Source organism: Trichosurus vulpecula, chromosome 2 (genome assembly GCF_011100635.1).
Source record: "Trichosurus vulpecula isolate mTriVul1 chromosome 2, mTriVul1.pri, whole genome shotgun sequence".
In the NCBI taxonomy this organism is placed as follows: Eukaryota; Metazoa; Chordata; class Mammalia; order Diprotodontia; family Phalangeridae; genus Trichosurus; species Trichosurus vulpecula.
The window spans coordinates 208,116,606-208,122,640 of record NC_050574.1 but is presented as its reverse complement, the minus strand read 5'-3'; the positions used below and the strand labels follow the sequence as shown (position 1 = coordinate 208,122,640).

The following is a 6,035-nucleotide window of genomic DNA, read 5'->3' as shown; positions in this document are numbered from 1 at the left end:
CCTTCTCCATGGATTTGACAGGCATACTATTCCTTTTTCTCTTAATTGGCTTCATTATTTCTTCTGAGACACAGTTCAATTTTTTCCTATATGATTTACTTTCCTGATATTGTTCTGCTGCTGATGTCCACTATCTCTCTGTCTCTTTCTCTGTCTCTGAATCTCTCCAAACCACAGAATAATGTTTTTGGGGGGTGTCTCATATTGCATAGTTTCATAGGATGCAGCCATTTGGTGAAAGGAGGAAGAAAAGAAAGATACTCATGAATGTGAATTGGTCCTTAGTTTAGGACACATTTATAGATACAGAAAAGAGAAGTTTAGGTGCGAGTCAAGAGAAAATTTAGAGGCACTTCACTGGCAGATCCAAACACCATTCTGCATTCAGACTTTTGTCAAAAGGAGCTCAGTCTTATTTACATGGCAGGAGCTAGCAACTCACACCTGGAAACACAAAATCTTTTATATTTGCATTCATGCCTCCCATTCTATATAAAGAATTTGAAACTTGATTTCGATCAACCATCATCTTTTAAGTTGATTCATTCTGAGTCTCATTATAAGCCATGATATGAAGCTGTCCAATGCTTTCCTGATTTTTGAAAGATGAGTGAGTGTTGTCTAGGCCCTGGGGAGGGAGATTTGGTCTCCATTTTTCTGCTTGGATCTTTGTACCATTCAGTCTTTGTTGTCTCAGAAAGGCTGTTGTTGATCAAGCTGTCCTTATCACACTGGCTTTCACTCTTGTTACAAAACAACTTTCAAGTTTTTATGTCCAGGAAGTATGCCAACAGTCACAAAGATGTTGGTGGAAGGTTCTAAAATTGTTGTCTCCCACCAATTGCTGAATGTCCCTCCCCTCTGGTTTGGGGATTTCTTGGGGTTGAGAATTCACTGCTACTGCTATTATTTCCTCCACCTCCTCTGCTGCCACTACTGCCTGGCTGCTACCAAACTTGGGGGTTTTGGTCTCATCACTGCAGCCAGTGGCCTCTTTACTCTTCCCTATCAGTGAATCAGGGGAACCTTTATTACAACAGGTAAGCATTTTCTCAGTTGCCTCAGCTGCTTTAGCATTTTCTTTAAGTTTTTTTTTGTCTTCAGAAGGTCATCCATCTCTGGGCTACCATATAGATCTAAGATTTCTAATTCAAATGCCTGGGTAATCCTTTCCTGAGCCTGTTAAGGGCAAGTAAAGTGGGATCTTTTACTGTGTTTTTTTTCTTTTGAAGTGCTTCTCAGCACTAAGGCAATCAAGGGCCTTTGAGTCTTGCCTTTGTAGGAAGGCCCACACCCTTTTGCTAATTAGGTCAGGAGAAGTGTGAAGCTCTCAAGAGCTGCAAAGCCCTCTTGAGGCATATATACTCTGAGGGTAGCCATTAAGCTAGAACTCTCAGAACTGCCGGAGGAAAGGTTTTGCTTTGGGGGCTCACTCATTGGAAGAATGTTGGTGTGGAGACTTTGGGTAGTCATTAAGGAACCCCCTGGCTTTGAAAGCCCAGATGTTGGTGCTTCTCTCTCTGCATGTATAGCTTTGGTCAGACAGCTAGAAGCTTCTCTGTTGATTTGTGATATTTGCTCTGTTTATATTTTCTCTGTTTGTAATTTCTGTTTGTATTTGCTCTGAATTGCAGGTTGCTGACTTTTCCCCTGAACTAAGTGAATGATATATGTATGTTTAATTAAAGTGACATTGTAAACCCCTTAAAGTTGTTTCCTTAGAAAAGCAGATCAAAGAACCTATGCTGGCGTCCCTCCTGTGTGCTGGTGTTATTGGTCTTACATCCCCATAGCAACTGATAACAATATTGTTGTTACAGAGCCTCATACCTTCTTTCTACTGCCTGTAAGCTGTCCTCCAGACCATGTCTGACATCCTCCAGGTCTTTCTTCTGTTCTAAGAGAAGATGGTCTAGTTTGCCAAATGAGATTCCAGTTCCACAATCTGATTTTGGGAGGTATCAAGCTGCTTGTTCTACCGGAAGAGATGGCTTCCATTTTTATCTAGTTCTTTCCTATAAGAAATCTTCGTGATTTCCACTTCCTGTGCAGGGTCTGCATGCTTGTTCTGCAATGGCTTTAAATACAGATCATTGAGCTACCCAGGGACCAACAGCTGCCTATTCAAGAACTCCATCTGCTCCTGGACCAATTCACTGTTTGAAAGCTTTTGAGAAACTTGGCTAAGCAGTAACTCTCTGGGAGAGACACACAGTTATACACCTCATTATTGGCCTTCTCTATTTCTGACCTCAGATCTGCAATCATATTCCGGTGGTCTTCCAGCTTTGTCTGTGATTCCTGGCTCTGGTTGTGGAATTCCTCCTGTTCGTTTTGCAGCAGTCTGATCTGGCTGTGGAGCTGGGTCACCACAGTGTCATGTTTCTCCTGAAGCTGATTATATCTAGCTTATTCTTTCTTTGGGCTCACTTTCCATATCTGGGTGTCCTACTATTAGAACTTCAACTGATCTTTCATAGTAGCTTTGTGCCTCTCCAGTGATGCAGCTTTGGTCATCTTTCATAGTAGACATCTGTTCTGGAGAGTATATTGATGCTTTTTGAAATGCTCGGGGAGTCACTGGTTGTGTAGTGGCAGCAAGTGGTTCCAAAGTGTGTGAATCACATTTGAGGGTGGAGAACCTCCAAAATGGGCCCAATTGACAGACTTACTGGGTAAAGACAATGTTCAACTACTTGATATATGCGTCTGCTCCCTGTGGTATCAGTTTATCTAGTACTTCCACTGGGGAAGTAGAGGGCACATAATCTTCTTCTTTGTTTCCTTTCACTTTCTTTAATAGCTCTTTAGTCTTCTTGCTAACTAAATGGTAAGCAGTCTTTGGTAGTGCCTTCTCAAAAAAGTGACCATGTGTGGGAGGTTGTCCACTTCCAAACCATACTTTTCCATGAGATGGAATTTTGCAAAGGCTAAGTGTGAGGATATTCATCTCCAATAAAGTCTGATTTTCCCTGTTGCCAGCAGGGCTTTCACTAGTATATCCACAGAGCTGATTTCTGGGAGTAAAGGCTTGTTTCGCTGTGTCAGGCTCAAATTTGTCCAGAGAGGAAGTTAGAGGCTCAGTGCTCATATTGGTATTTTACATGTTAGAGGATGTTAAATGGGACTTTTTCTTGAGATCGTGGAAGACTGTCTCAATAGAAAAGAGGGAAGAGAGTCAAAGCATCCTTGAGGTGCCACAAGCTCAGTATCTGCTGTAGTGATCTCAGAAAGCTTCTTTGATATTGCAGCTTCTTCCTTATCTTTCTCAACACTATCTTCTTTAGGGGCTAGATCACCTAAAAACCCTGATCACTTAAGTGACAGAACCTTTGTTGTCAGATCTTTCTTCTAATCCTCTTATTATTAGAAAGTTGTTGCTGTCTCTGTAGGTATGGTCTCACAGAATCCAATCTGTCCCCCTCCTTGGGGGCCATGACTATAACCTGAGGGGGTGGGGAGGTTGCTGGTATTCTCAAAGGAGTTCCTTTCCCACCAAATTATCAAAGACTTTGCTATAAGGGTGTGATAACTCAGGTGGGGCATTTCTAGGTGAAGTTGGAGGAGTGATCACACCACAGACTGCAGAGCAGCTCCATGTAGCAGCTCGTGATGGCTCAGTTGACAGCTGTGTTGATGAGGAACTCAGTACCTGAGGTTGCTGCCCTGTCATGTTTAACAATGCCAATTCTAGAGTGGAATAAGGAGTACAAGCAGAACTCCTTTAGCTATTCTGTGTGTCAACATAAGGGCTGACAATGGCAAGAGTTGGAGGATGATGAAAACATGTTGAGATCTGCTGAGACACAAAATAGCCATCTTTGTATGAGACTTTGGTAGGGTCCAGAGAAATTTTGGAATGTTCTTTTTCAACATCATGAGTTTCTAATCTCTTCCATCTGTGTTGGTCCAGTTCATGGTCCTTGGATCCAATCACTAATTGTGGATGAATTCACACATGTTCCCTTGTGGGCTTTATACATCTTCAAAGGTCTCCAAGTTTTCCTTCATACTGTAGTGAGAGAGTAGAAAGGAGACAAAGTTGCAAGGTTACATTCCATAAAGGTGATGAAAGGCAATACAAACACTGGCATGAAGATGGACAAGATAAATTTCTGTCACATGACCCAGATTCTTCAGGCACCATGGTGAAAGATGATGAAAAATATAAAAGAACTTATGAAGGTATCATTTGCCTGACTGTGGAATCATTGGCAGAACGATTATGAAGATTAAAACTGCTGCTGAGAATATTACTATATCTGTATCAGACTTGAGACGTGTAAGCAAGAACGCAAAAAAGGAAATTGAAAGAACTTATGCTTCCATGGTGGTTGCAGTCTTATGAAATGCTCCAGTAATGAGAGGATGGTAAAGGAGTAGCAGCTGTGCCCACATGTTCATTAATTTTGTCCATAAAATCCTTTTTACATCTTTCAATGTAATCAGGATGCACAATTTCTATTAGGAATTTGGTTTCCAGATAATAATCCATCAAGGTGTTCTCAAGCATAGGACCACAGTCAGAACTGAGTTTGTTTTTAAAGACAGTTACTATGGGATCTAACACACCCAAAGTCAAGTAATCCAGCATGGAGAGTATTTCGCCAATATTTGCTTGCTGTGCCGTTATCTTATTTGTATGTACTCATGCTAGTTTTGATACACACATTAAAACTTACAATGGTTCTTCATTTGTACCTCTACCAGATTTAACATCATCATTAATCAATAGGTGAACCACTTCTTCTCTTGGGCCTTGGTTTTCCCATTCAGCAAATGATGGGGTTTGACTGGATGATCTCTAAGATCTCTTCCAGCTTTAAACCCTGTGAATGCACCACCATCTTCCCTCCCCTCACTTGTTTATTCCTCCCAGCTCCTCCAGTCTATAGTGCCCCTCCCCCACCATCTTCTGTATTTGCCTTGTGTATATTCTGCATATACTTAAAATTTTACATGTTATACCTCTCGATTTAATTTAAGATCCCTGAGCTCTGGGACTTTCTCTCTCTCTCTCTCTCTCTCTCTCTCTCTCTCTCTCTCTCTCCCTCTCTGTCTCCATATATATATATATATATATATATATATATATATATATATATATATATATATATATATATATATGTATATATACACATAATGTTTTTGCATCCTTGGCATAGTGCATGTTACATAGTATACTTAATATTAGCATACTTATTACTTAGTATAATTAATGTAACTATTGAGCGCCTACTGATCGGTTGATGATGAAATTTGTTTCCTTGTACAACTTTTCTACTTTCTCATCCTCTATAGTAGATGTTGGTGTGTAAGATGAAATTATCTTCATGGTGGTTTTTGTAAGCTCTGCAATGTGAAATGACATGATGGCTTGGTGGTGCAGTGGATAGAGCACTGGAGCCAGAGTCAAGAAGACTTGATTTTAGTCAGATGCTTATTAGCTGTGTGACTCTATGAAAGTCAATTAACCTATCTGCCTCAGTTTCCTCAATTGTAGAGACAATAATAGCACTTATCTTCCAGGGCTGTTGTGAGGAGAAAATGAAAATTAAGCCTGTGATTAGCATTTTACAAGCTTAAAGCGCTATATAAATGCTAGTTATTATCATTAATGAACAAGTAACCCATGAAGTGATATAACTTGTTTCCTTTGGGATTACAAGAATACCAGTTCTGTCAATTATTTTACATGCTTCTCTAAGGTGAATCTGTGAACCATCCTACCCTGCAACTTATTTTGAGCTTCCCTTTTCTTGTATAGTAATAATGTGAATATTGATATGATTTTGATTCAGGTTCTTTATGAGTTCTTAGCCTCGGGTTCATACATTTCCAAGGGATATATGAACTTACACTGAAAAAAATCTTCATTTTCACTAACCTATAATTGAAATTTGATATTTCCTTAAATTATCAATATAGGTAACAAACATTATTCTGGGGAAGTGTGCGTAGGCTTCAGTAGATTGTCAAAGGAGTTTATACACACACACACACACACACACACACACACACAGATTAAGAATCCC

The 6,035-nt window shown here is 40.0% G+C and overlaps 1 pseudogene; it reads right to left on the bottom strand.

Annotated features, from left to right (window-relative positions):
• Positions 1–532: 532 nt before the first annotated feature.
• On the bottom strand, positions 533–5,371 carry LOC118836901 (annotated as a pseudogene).
• Between the last annotated feature and the right edge of the window lie 664 nt (positions 5,372–6,035).